Source organism: Lactuca sativa, chromosome 1, assembly GCF_002870075.4.
Source record: "Lactuca sativa cultivar Salinas chromosome 1, Lsat_Salinas_v11, whole genome shotgun sequence".
NCBI lineage: Eukaryota > Viridiplantae > Streptophyta > Magnoliopsida > Asterales > Asteraceae > Lactuca > Lactuca sativa.
The window spans coordinates 57,742,870-57,757,139 of record NC_056623.2 but is presented as its reverse complement, the minus strand read 5'-3'; positions in this window follow the sequence as shown (position 1 = coordinate 57,757,139).

Sequence of the window (14,270 nt, the reverse complement as noted above, 5' to 3'; positions counted from 1 at the left end):
CATTTCATCTTTTCTTTTACCCTCTTCAAGCATAGCATGCGTCCTTGCAGCATTCGAGACCGTTCCTTGTCACTTTCTTTTTCATATTTACCTTCCTTCAAAATATCGAGAGGTATTAAGAGTATAATCTGTCAAGAAAGGTGCAATTTCTACTGTAGCTAAATGTGCTGGGAATGGGTTAAGGCTATTTCCAATTTCTTGGCACTGTCTTCATTCAATTCGAATGATTTTGTAGTTGATTTATTAGTGGACATTTTAACAAACCAAGGGATTGTAAATTTTTTGAATTTATAGGTGTGACAACTTGCAGGTGATTTACTATCTTGTTTGGTGTTCTACCACAAATAACATATATATATATATATATATATATATATATATATATATATATATATATATATATATATATATATATATATATATATATATATATATATATATATATAATTTGGTTAAATCCCATTTCATTCCAAAATGGGAAAACTCAGTATACATCATATGAAGATAAATCACATCTCATTCCAAATGGAAACTCATTACCTGACTTTATTGTTTATACTCCATATACATGCAAACTTCTATGAGAAATCATCTCCCCTAATTATAATACATCACATTCATTCATGCATTTAGGTAAAAAGGAATACCTGACATGAAAAATCTCTCTAATTGATAAATATAGAAACAATTGATAATTAAACTTCAAACACATAGAATTTAAGATCCCAAAAATCATGATAAAATTTTTCATTTTTCAAAAACAATTTTCATAAACCATAAGTCACACAAAATATTGTTTCCAAAACATCATAAAATCAGAGTATCAAAAACCTCTCAAAACATATATCAACAAGAGGATGTGTACGATCATGTCTTCGCTTTGCCCTGATTATCTGATGTACCTGAAATCATGAAATCAACCATTGTAAACCAAAACTTAGCGAGTAACATAAACAATACATGCTATCCGGGCTCACAACATAAAATTGGATTACCCCTCGGGCCATAGTCTCCCGATTGTATTACCCTTGACCTATAGTCTCTCGACTGGATTGTCCCGGGGTTATTGACCTAAAGCACAAATTAGTACCGCCTCAACCCAACCACAGTATGTCGACATATGTAACATATAAACAATAACCGACAAGTATAAGTAATCATACAGATCCAAATACCTGCTCTACATGTCACCCATACAACAAACAGGGACCAAGTCTCAATCTATATCTCAAAATGCGCCATTTGACCTAATGTCAAATTTGCTCAAAGTCAACGATCAACGTCAAAAAGTAAAAAGTCTACATTTACCAAATCTATACCCAACATAGCAACTCTATGCCCTACGTAGAGCTCAAGGCAACAAAAACGGGGGAAAACAGAGCTATGCCCCGCATAAAGGGATTTATGCCCTACGTAAACCCCTAATGTCCTAATTTAATTATTAATCCCTAAATTCAGTCCAATTACTCTTCCAACTTCTAGATATATATCTTATAAACATCTTAATGGATAAAGTCCCAGACTTTATGCATTTACATGCATACCAAGGGCACAAAATCATAAACTAAGTCCAAAAATACTTCTATTTCCCAAAAGCACATGCATGGATGGATGAGAGTGACCAAACTCTCATTTTTATGGCTTAGCAACCCCAAAAACGGCTGAAAATGACATTTATACGACTCGGAGTAGCTTATACTCACAAAGGCCAGGGTAAGGGGAAAAAGCACAAAAATCCCAAAAGAACTATATCTAATCATAAACATCATTAAGGTAAGGGATTAATATCTATTAGAGATTGACTAAGTGATGCAAGTTCCAGATCCACAAAGCTTGGAGCTTCTTAAGTGCTTCCAAATGGAGTTCTTCCTTCATAAGTAAACACAAAAACACAATCAAGGCTCAAAACTCTCAAAAAGGGGATTAGGGTTTCAAAGGAGCCGTTTGGGAGTATTGAGGCTGATGATGGAAGGGCCTCAAGATAGTTAGAGCCTTTAATTAGGGCTCAAACCCCCCAAGATAGGGTTTTGGTCCTGGGTAGCTATGCGTTGCGTAACTTGATCTACGCCCTGCGTAGATCATTAAAACCTTGCATCTAGATTCCCTCCTACATGTTGCGTAGGTGAGTACCCTACTCCCTACATAGGATTATGCTTCCCCAAAACTTAATATTTTTTAATTAAGTAAAGAGTTTTAACTGTAAGGACCGGGTGTTACAACTCTCCCCCACTTGAATTAGATTTCGTTCTCGAAATACCCAGCTGCAAATAGATCTAGATAATGCTCACGCACCTCTGACTCGAGTTCCCAAGTCCGCTCGGAATGCTTCCTATGTTGCCACTGACCCTTGACCAAAGGTACCACCTTGTTGCGCAATGCCTTCATCTTCCTATCCAGAATAGCAACCAGACTCTCCACTTCATTCAGACGCTCATCGACCTGAATGTCGTCCAAAGGAACAACCACTGATTCGTCAATGACACACTTCTGAAGCTAAGAAACATGGAAGTTGTTATGAATCTTACTAAGCTCCTCAAGCAGATCCAATTGGTAGGCCACTTTGCCTACCCTGCCCACTACTTGGAACGGTCAAATAAATTGGGGACCCAACTTGCCCGTCTTCTTGAAGTGTATAACACCCTTGCAAAGAAATACCTTCAACAAAACCATATCTCCGACTTGGAAGTATAACTCAGATCATCGTCTATCAGCATAACTCTTATGTCAGCTATGAGTTGTCTGCAATCTCTGCTTGATTTGTTGGATGAGCTCCGTCGTCTAGAGGACCACCTTAGTTGTGACATCCCCAAATCACGGCCAGAAAAGACCGGTTTAATTTATACTTTTAAAATAATTTCAGAGTAATCCTTTGATTAAAAGAGTTGCGGAATTTGTTCCCAAAACAAAACATGATAAAATAGAATTTATCAAAGCATTTCATCAAGAGATGCATTTTTATTATATAACAATATTCGGGATATCATGTTTCGATAAACAGATCAAAAGCATAAACAACACAAGATAGACCTTACAACAGTTACATATAACAACAGGTCTAAAATCAAAACATCTTGATAAGTCATCCAAGTTATGCTCTCGCGCCACTACCTGTAATATAAACAAAACTGAGTGCGTTAAGCTTGGGAGCCTGGTGAGCATATAGGGTTTTCAACCCACAATAAATAATTATATTTAATTTCACCAACCAACAATAACCCGATTACCCATTCCCGTTATCCTCACTTTACGTCCCTAAAACAACATCTATTATAAGGGACCTAATATAGGAATTTCATCAGGATGGACTTCACTGCAAGGGGTTTCCTCAACAATGAAAGTCCTAAAGGCAACCATGAGGGGGATAGAGTGCACCGGTGAACACATCTTTCACAACACCTACATGTTATGAGCCTGCTAGCGTTCCACAGGACTGTCTAGAAAGAGTCGGTGGTCGTCATACATACTCTGCTAGATGACTAGATCAACAACAACAACATCGAGGCCTCTCATCTGTTTATCACACATCAACTATCTACCCATGTTCTACCCAACATATTAGTAGATAAAAATATATATTTTTATACATAGTTTAAAACCTGTATAGCATGTTCATTCAATACATATTCCACATAACAGATGAGGCACACACACATAACACGTATTTCATAGAGGATAAATCATATCTATGAGTTAGAAGAAAGTGAATATACATTCACGCATATAATCAACAAAATATACACATAACACATATTATATATCAAATACTTCATAATTATGCATTAGAAGAAAGTAACTACACACTCACTTGATCAGAAGATGATCGGACAGCACTACGGCTCTAAGAGTAGTATTCTTCAGTGAAACTGGGATCACTTCGCACACCGGGCTTCTCGCAGGCAGAGCTTCGGCTCGGAAACTCTTTTCTTCTTAGGATATTCGGTCTTCGGGACTTGCTTCGGGTCTCGGGATGAACACCGGGGCTTCGGGGGGGTGGGGGGGTTAAAATAGGGCTTAGAGAGTATCAGGAGTGGGAGAGAAGAGATGGAGCAACCATAATCGGCTGGCCCTTGATTTCTATTTATAGGCTGAGATTTCAGGGTTCACATCGTGAGTTTTAAGGTCTCACGTCGTGAGGCTTGATCGCCATTGCATGCGTCATCACAAGTGGGGTCTGACAGTCCAGGTGATGTTTTCTGAGTTCACAGCATGAACATAATGTTCACGCGTAGGTGAGATTATGCTCTACAACTCTCGTTTAGACTCCTTTGGCTAATTTTGACTTTATTTTTAATATATTATAAATATATTACTTTTATATTATTTTTAGTAGGCCGGGACAAGAAAACTCCATTAGAAATTCATAACTTCTTCATCCGATGTCCCTTTTCGTCTGTCTTTTTACCGTTGGACTACTATCGATGAGATCTTGGATTCTTGTTTAGATTTTTTCGGCTATAAACCGCTCGATCTCAAATCGAGTATTCGGGCTGCATACCGCTAAGTCGAAACTTCGGAAAATCATAACTTCCTCATACGAAGTCAGATTTGGGCGTTCTTTTTATGCACGCTCTCGGTTTAACGAACTCTACAACTTCCGTTTAGATAAATAAGGCTAGATATTGCTCTATCTTAAATTCATATTTTTACGTCATTCAGCGTCGTGCCGGTTCTGTCGCGAAACTTCGACAGATCATAACTTCTTCGTTATAACTTCATAATTATGCATTAGAAGAAGGTAACTACACACTCACTTGATCAGAAGATGATCGGACAGCACTACGGCTCTAAGAGTTGTATTCTTCGGTGAAATCATAATCGGCTGGCCCTTGATTTCTATTTATAGGATGAGATTCTAGGGTTCACGTCGTGACTTTTAAGGTCTCACATCATGAGGCTTGATCGTCACTGCATGCGTCATCACAAGTGGGGTCTGACAGAGTCCAGGTGACGTTTTTCTAAGTTCATGTCGTGAACACAGTGTTCACGTCGTGAGTTCTGACACAGGATTGAATTTTGTGCCCCGAACTTCAGAAATTCATAACTTTCGCATACGAGCTCTGTTTTCGACGTTCTTTATATGCACGTGTAGGTGAGATTATGCTCTATAACTCTCGCTTAGACTCCATTGGCTAATTTTGAATTTATTTTTTATATATTATAAATATATTACTTTTATATTATTTTTAGTACGCCGGGGTAGGAAAACTCCATTAGAAATTCATAACTTCTTCATCCGATGTCCGTTTTCATCTGTCTTTTTACCGTTGGACTACTATAGACGAGATATTCGATTCTCGTTTAGATTGTTTCGGCTATAAACCACTTGATCTCAAATCGAGTATTTGGGCTGCATACCGCTAAGTCGAAACTTCGGAAAATCATAAATTCCTCATACGAAGTCAGATTTGGGCGTTCTTTTTATGCACGCTCTCGGTTTAACAAACTCTACAACTTCTGTTTAGATAACTAAGGCTAGATATCACTCTATTTTAAATTCATATTTTTACGTCATTCAACGTCGTGCCGGTTCTGTCGCGAAACTTCGACAGATCATAACTTCTTCGTTATAACTTCATAATTATGCATTAGAAGAGCTGAACAAGGCAACAATAAAGAATAGATATTCGTTGCCAAGGATTGATGACCTATTCGATCAATTACAAGGTTCAAGTTATTTTTCAAAGATCGACCTAAGGTCAGGATATTGGTCTATCTTAAATTCATATTTTCCTAGGTATTCTGTGTAAAATACTTCATAATTATGCATTAGAAGAAAGTAACTACACACTCACTTGATCAGAAGATGATCGGACAACACTAAGGCTCTAAGAGTAGTATTCTTCGGTGAAACTGGGATCACTTCGCACACTGGGCTTCTCGTAGGCAGAGCTTCGGCTCGGAAACTCTTTTCTTCTCAAGATCTTCGGGCTTCTCGCAGGCAGAGCTTCATAAATAGAAATCGATGTTCTTTATATCTACGGAATCCTTGTTTCGACCACTACAACTTTATGTAAAGATATCGGGCCTATCTCATACTTCAATTTTGACGCTTACTTTTATTCTTAATTTAATTAAGCTACACAACTAAGCACAAAACATATAATACTCAAATAAAAAATTCTATTATTTCAAACCGGGTTACAAAGGTTAACCTAGATTATTACATCATCATTTATGCCTAGCTTGGAAACGCGGGCATTACATCAGTCCTCCCCATGACCCCGTGGCCGACTTTTCCCCATCAAACGGGTGTACAACACTTCCTCCCATAGAGAAGCTCGTATTGTGGTGCACTAATACTAGAGTGGTGGCTATTGTTGTAAGAAAATTCATCTAGGGGAAGGTAGGTATCTCAACTCCCACCAAAATCGATGACACAAGCACTCAGTATATCCTCGAACGTCTGAATGGTCCACTCACCCTAACCATTAGTATGAGGGTGATAAGTCGTGCTGAAATGTAGCCTCTTCCCCAACTCCTCATGAAATTTCTAGCAAAACCATACACTGTTGCGGGTGAAAATCTCACGTACATACACATCTGCCAATTTCTCGGCTGAGGAACTTTCCTGGATGGTAAGAAAATGGGCACTCTTAGTCAGACGATCGACGATGTCCCAAGTCGTATCAAATCCCTTGGATTTCCTTCGAAACTTGGTGATATGTAAATGGATTTGCTTCTATTTCCACATGGGCATCTCCAAAGGCTGAAGCTTGCCATGCGGCCTCTGGTGCTCTGCCTTGACAATCAAACAGGTCAAGCATCTCTCCACATACCATGCTATCTCACACTTCATGCATGACCATCAATAACTAAGTCTCAAGTCTTGATACATCTTCATGGCTCCAGGGTGAATTGAGAACTTGGACTTATGTGCCTCCTCCATCACTATTTGTCGGACCCCTCCAGAAACTGGAACCCAATCCCTACCGCACTAGGTCAAAACCCCTCGGATATTATTGGAAAAACTACTAATATGACCCATAGTCATCTTATTCTTCTAATTCTCCCTCCTGATTCCCTCGGCTTGAGCCTCCCTGATAAAATCCAGAAGTGGCGAGTGAATTTCATCCTCAAATAGAGTCCTCGATCCAAGGTGCCAACCATCTTGTGGCTCAAGATGTCGACAACCACATTGGCTTTCTTTGGATGATAAAAAATCTCACAATCTTAATCCTTGATCACGTCAAGTCACCTGCGTTGCCCCATATTTAGATTCGGCTGATCCATATGATATCTTAGACTCTTATGATCTTTTTAAATGGTACAATGGAACCTATAGAGATAATGTCGCCAACTCTTGAAGGAAAATACTACTGCCCCCAACTCCAAATCATGTGTCGGGTACCTAACCTTATGAGGTTCCAACTGCCTAGATGCATATGTTATGGCCCTACCCCACTCTATGAATACTGTACCTCAACTTGTGATTAACGCATCATAAAATACTACAAAATCCTCAACACCCTTAGGAAGGATCAATATCAGGGCCACACATAACTTCCTCCTCAGGGTCTCAAATGCAGCCTGCTGCTCAGGCCCCTAATAGAAATCCACACTCTTCTTCATCATCCGATTCATAGGAGCTAAAATATTGGAGAAATCCTGAAAGAATCTCTGATAGTATCCTGCCAGCACCAGAAAAATCCAAATCTCAGATGGAGATCTCGGAACCTCCAACTGCATCATTGCCACAATCTTGGCCGAATCGACTAGAATCTCATTCTGATTGTCGAGGTGTCCTAGAAAATCGACCTCTCGTAACTACAACTCACATTTGGAGAACTTGGCATACAACCTCTCATGTCTTAGTATTCATAGTAACTCCCAAAGATGCTCCTCATGATTCTCCCTGGTGTTAGAGTAGACCAGAATATTATTAATGAAAACAATAATTGACCGGTCGAGCATCGGCCTGTATACCCGATTCATCAAATCCATAAATGTTGCCGGTGTGTTAGTGAGTCCAAATGAAATTACTACGAACTCGTAATGACCATAACGAGTCCGGAACATTGTCTTCTCCAAATCCTGTTCTCCGACCCTCATCTGATGGTAACCCGACTTCATATCAATCTTGGATAACCAAGATGCACCTTGAAATAGATCGCGGAGATCATAAATCCTAGGAAGTGGGTAACAATTTTTCACTGTTTACTTGTTGAACTCCCGATAATCTATGCATATATGGTGAGACCCACATTTGTTCTTCACAAACAAAATTAGTGCTCCCCAGGGCGAACTACTTGGTCTGATAAACTATTTGTCTGATAGCTCATGAACCTGAGAGGGCAACTCATGCATCTCTAGTGGTACAAGGCGATACGAAGCCTTAGCAATTGGGGCACACCGGGGATCAGATTGATCCTGAACTCCACCTACCTCACGATAGGTATGCTAGGTAAATCCTCTGGAAATACATCTGGAAACTCCTTGAACACTGGCACATCTAAAACTGAAACTCTCCCTCATCCCAAGTTTCAACCACATATGCGAGAAAACCCAGACACCCATGCTGGAGATACTGCGGAGCCCTGGCAGTTGCATCAACCCTGGTAACCTCACCATAAAGGGTCAGTTCTCCCCCACTTGGGGTTTGAGCTACCACCAACTGCCTCTCACAATCGATCATGATCAAAATCAGGTCAACCAATTAATCTCCATAATCACACACACACATCCCCCATAAGAATGGGAATCAAGTCAATCGGGTAAGTGTTAACTCATATTTAGTGTTGTGTCAAATAGTTGTTTTTGCAATTTTGTCTTATTAAAATTCTAAAATGGGCATATCTATTTTCAGAATTGTTAACTTGTTTTTTCTATATATAGTGTCTGTATTTGTCTTTTCTGTAACAAACTTTTGAGACGTTTTCTTCCAGCATTGAAGGAATAGTTCCAGTCTTAGGAACTATTCTATTGATGAGATTAATGGAGTTCAACTTCTTTTCAATCAATATCGTTCCATATCATCGATTTATTTCATAATATAGAATCTATCAGTCATTAGTATTTTTATGAATTGGTATCAGAACAGGAGATAGTGTAATTTAATTGCTATTCATCTGTCGACTTAAGGGTTTTTCATAAAGGGTTTTTCAGTTTTCTCAGATTTATTCTTGTTATCTCAATCATTTTCGCATTTTGGAATCTCTTCATTGCAAATTGATTGTAGATCTCAGATCCAAATCTCTCATTTTCCCTTGAACTCCATTGAAGCTTACACATCTGATTCTATATTCTATTTTGTTGTATTCTCGCTTAAATGCCTAACGATGATCTTAACTCTTTCCCATTCAATCTTCCAAGCAGTATTGGATCAACAAAAAGGATTCCTATCCTTTTTCCTGAATATTACGAGGTTTGGGCTCTTCATTTCGAAGATTATATGTTGGGAATCCAAACACATGTATATAGCATTTGGAACATAATGACGGTTGAAACGTACAAGTATTCTAGTACCAGACAAGAAGTCAAAACTCAATCTGACTATGATGCAATCATTGCTGAAAATACAGAAATTCCAAATGATGAGAATGACAACCTGATGTGCAATTTGAAGGCAATGAAAATCATTCGATTTGCTCTTCCCCCTGACAAATTCTGCCTTGTCAATTCATACGACACTGCGAAAGGAATATGGGACAGACTGAAGGAATTATACTTTGGTGATGACGAATTGGAACATTCTGTGCAAACGAAACTTTTGTCAGAGTTTGGATCCTTTGTGCAGAAACCAGATGAGAATCTAGAACAAATTGTCAATTGCTTTAATCACCTATTGAGCAGAATGCTTAAATACAAGCTTCAACGACAAGTTATTGAAGAAATAGTAACATTCATAAACGGTCTCATATCTGAATGGAAATCAATAGTTTCTACTGTTAAGGCTCATGAACAGTTCAAGAACTATTCTCTAGCAAAATTGGTGGGAATTCTGAAATGTCATGAAGATGAAGTCACAAAAGAAGCGAAGTTATCATTGGTGTTGGTTGCTAAAGGTGATAAGCAAAAAAGAAGTCAGTTGCTGATGATTCTGAATCTGACATTTCTGATAATGATCTCTTTAAGGAAGATAAAGTGTTAATGTTGTCTAACCCAAAGAAATTCTTCAAGAAGAATTTCTCTCATTTCCGAAGCAAGTACAAGCAGGGCAACTCAAATTATGAAAAGCCAAGAGACGAGAGCTATAAGAATTCTCAGAGTGACGATGAGAAGAAAGAGAAGAAGTTGTTAGGTGATTATGGATATGACTGCAACTATTTTCATAGAAAGAATCATTTCGCAAAAGAGTGCATGCTATGTAAATAGCATGAGAAGAAGGAGAAAGATAAAGATGAAGCTTACTACACTTAGAAAATTGAAGAATTCCGAAAGAAAACTGAAACAACTGTGAAACCAATGCTAATGGTACAAAAGGATAGTGACAAAGGAATGGTTGATGTGTGGTCCACCGACTCAGAAGATGATGAAGTGAGAAAACCTACTCATGGTGAAATCTGAAAAGCAAAAGTATGCAGGAAAGTGTATGATGGTTAGAATAGCAGTTCAGAAGGGAAATGATATGTCACTGGTGGTGGAAAAGCTTTAGCTAGATATTTTACAACAAATTCAATCAAAGAGCACGTGAACGAATGCGAAAGGGTTGTCGACCAGGTACATTCTATTCTTAAATGTATTAATATTCCTACATCTCGTTATGATTTCGAATCGAATGATCTACGATATACGATTTCTGGTTTTAGCGATAGATTAAAAAGGACTCGTATCCATAATTCTAATCTGAATGATAATCTTAGCATGATAACTTTTAAGAATGAAGAGAGATGAATAAGAATAGAAGCCTTGGAGGTTGAGCTGAATAGATCTAGAGATGATGTTATTTCGCTTAAGAGAGATAGTAGAGTACTTTTGAAACAACGAAATATTTTATGTTTAATTGCTAAATGTTTGTACTTCAATATAACTCAGCTTCATTTAGATTGTGAAATAGGTAAGGGTTTGCATAAACTGATTATGCCATCTCTTGAACTAAAAGAAGATGAGATTGATCCTGAATGTTATAAATGTGAATCAATTGTATCTTCAGGAGATGATGTTTCTGATTCTTATAGAGTTGGACATTAGAAAATTGAAGAATATATTAAGTCCAAAGAAAATAAAAACATGTTAAAAGAAATTTTAACTAAAGAAGATAAAAAAGAAATCAAAATGAGCGTTATGCAGAAATGAAACTTGTTATGCAAGAAATTAAATTCGGATAATGTTTTGGTCAAAAATTACACAAGTATTAATTAACCAAACTGAATGAGAGGTTGTAATGTTCGATTTGTGCAATAGTAATTGATAAAAGATAGTGACATAATGGTTTACAAGGAAAACCCTTGATCCTTGCTAGGATCTCCGACACAAAACCTTGGGAGGTGATAATGATCACCTGCCTTGATGATTTTATTAATGTAAAATGGTGATTACAGAGAATGCTTTAGTAAGAACAAGTGAATAATTTCGTAGAGTAATCTTAGTGTAAAAAATAGTGTGTTGTGTGCAAGATACAAGTGTCAATTTATAGTGTAAACCAGCTACTAAGATGTCTAATATTTCCGAGATCCGCTTTTTGGATTAGGTGTCTAAGCCCATAACTATTTTGGTATGTACTTGATTTAATTATGAGCATCGTCCTTTTGGGTTGCCTTCACCATAGCAACTGATAGGATGAATTATGGAGAAAGAGAATTAATTATGATTTATTAATATATTATAAGAATAATATATTAATTGAGAAATCATATTATTTAATTAGTATTGATCAAGAAATTAATTTGGAATTAATTTGATGATCAAAAGAGACTGATTAAATTAACGGGGACTGATTATGTAAATCAGTAATATTTATAGTTTGGGCTCATTAACCTTATTGGTACAAGGTGGACAAAATCTCTGTGAGAGTCCATAAATATTTCGTCCAAGGTTTGTCCAATAGGGGTCCATATGATGCTTAGGGCCTAAGCAAGGGAACTAGGCTTTCCAAGTTGATAACCCTAGAAGCCTCAACTATAAAAGGAACCCTAAAGACTCCCAAAATCGTCCCTATGAATTCTAAGAGAACCCTAGATGGTTTTGAAGCCTCCTCCTCTCTCTCTTGTTCTTCCTTGTTGCTAGTGGTGTTTGTGACTCCATTAGAGGTGCAATATTTGAGGCACTAAGCTTTCAAAGGTCAAGGATATTCAAGGTGAACTTGTTATTGATGCATAACAAGAAAGGTAAGATCTAAACCCTAGCTTATATGTCAATTTCGATTGTTATATACTAGTCTATAAGGGTTGTTTCTTTGGTATTCATAGTTGTATGCTCATATTAGAAAAACCTAGATAAAAGCAATTAGGGTTGCATGTACGCCATAGGAATGATGTTTTACCCATAACCCAACACATCTATGACCAGCTTCACGAACATTATTTGACTGAGTATTCCAGGTCTTTAGCATAGCTGAGGTGATTCTTCGTTGAGAATTGGTATTCCGTTGACTACTTCTGCACATGTATTAGTTATGAACAAAATATGACCTTTATAAAAGTTAATAAATGTAATAACGGTAACAATCAGGATCATGTGGTAGCTGAGGATCCTAGATATTTGAGGATCCTGGCCCTAACAATTGCCGCCAAGTTCTTCCTGAAAATATAAGAGTTAGTTTTGTAAATATTAAAGGAATAACTTAAAATAAAGAGATAAAATGAGAGAGAAAACTAATTTTCAAATTTAACCCTTAACGGCTAGGTAATTTTGAAATCCAACGGATAAATAAATAGCCATTAACAGTCAAATCACCTTAAATTGTTCAGTATAAATAGAAGTGATTAGTTCCTCAATTCCCTATTCGTTTTTCTTTTCTTTTCTTGTGATATTTTGCGGTTATCGGCGATTAGAAGGTAACTATTTCTTTCTTCTTCCACATTTTCACTTTTTCCGCCATGGTTCGAAAAATGTCTGTCTCCCGAAAAAGCATCTTGGCCCTTCTTGACGATGACTTCGTCGATCAAGGGACCCTCTCTTATGAGGACACGTGTTCCCTTGATGATGATGATATCGAGTCTTTAAGACTCAATGGAGCCTTTCCTTCCGAAGTTGTTTTCAGTTCCTTCGATCCTTTTATTCAGCCCGACTTCGTTTCTCCCACTTAGGTGTGCTTTTATGAGTACCCTTTCTCCTTGGGTCTGAGATATCCTTTCCCCGAGATTGTCTCTGAATTCTTTAGGTTTAACCGGGATTTCATATATCCAAGCCATGCTAATTGTCTGGAGGATCCTACATTGGGTCGAATAGGTAAATCAATCAAAAGGCATTGAAATAGGCCTTTTTGAATTGGCCTGCATATACGATCTCATAACCTTTGGGAATTCTCGTTTCCTCCTCAAGGTCAAAACCCATAGATCTCCTCTAGTCCTAAAAACCAAGCACAATGATGGAGCTTGGAAAGAAACATACCTCTTCGTGAGACGTGACTCTATTCTTGGCGGAGATCTCTCACCCACAGATTGGGTTAAGAAGGGTAGGATTTCAATACTTTTCCTTATGATCCTGAGATCTTGTTCTTATTTTTTTCTTATGTTACAGGTTTTAAGCTCGGGGAGCTCATTGCTGCTATTGAGGATACAGAGGATAAGATCGCCAATTTCCTTTCCCTCCCGGAGGCAGATAGATCTCTCAGACTCGATCAATCCAGTATCAAAGAATGATCTTCCAACATAGCTTCTATGGCTACAGGTATATCTTTCTTTCTTTTTGATTTTAAGTTGTTGCCTTAGGATCCTTGATCTCAACAGGATCCTTGTATCTTATACAGGTTCCAGGACTGTTCGCTCTAGTGCTTACTTCGCTTTGGCTGACCTTGAGGATGAAATGAACAGTGTCTTGGTCAGGATCAAGCTGGAGAAGTCTTCTTCTCTGCCTCCTCCAAAGAAAGCCCAGCTCGACCTGGTTGTGAAAACTCCAGGATACTGAAAGTGGAAGAGTTATGGGGCCATAGATTTCAGTCTAGAGAATCTCAGCATTGAGGATGCTCTTGGGAAGTTAACCTTATTTTCCCAGGCTGTATCTTTCCTGCGTATAAGAATTGTTTCTACAAGTTTATCATACCTATTTCTTCTTTTGCTGATGTTTGCATTTCTTTCAGGTCTCCACTCGTCTTTCTTAGTTCACGAATGATCTCAGGATTCGCACTGAGAAAGCTGAGTGTGATCTAAAAGAGCAGGAGAAAATATTGAAGG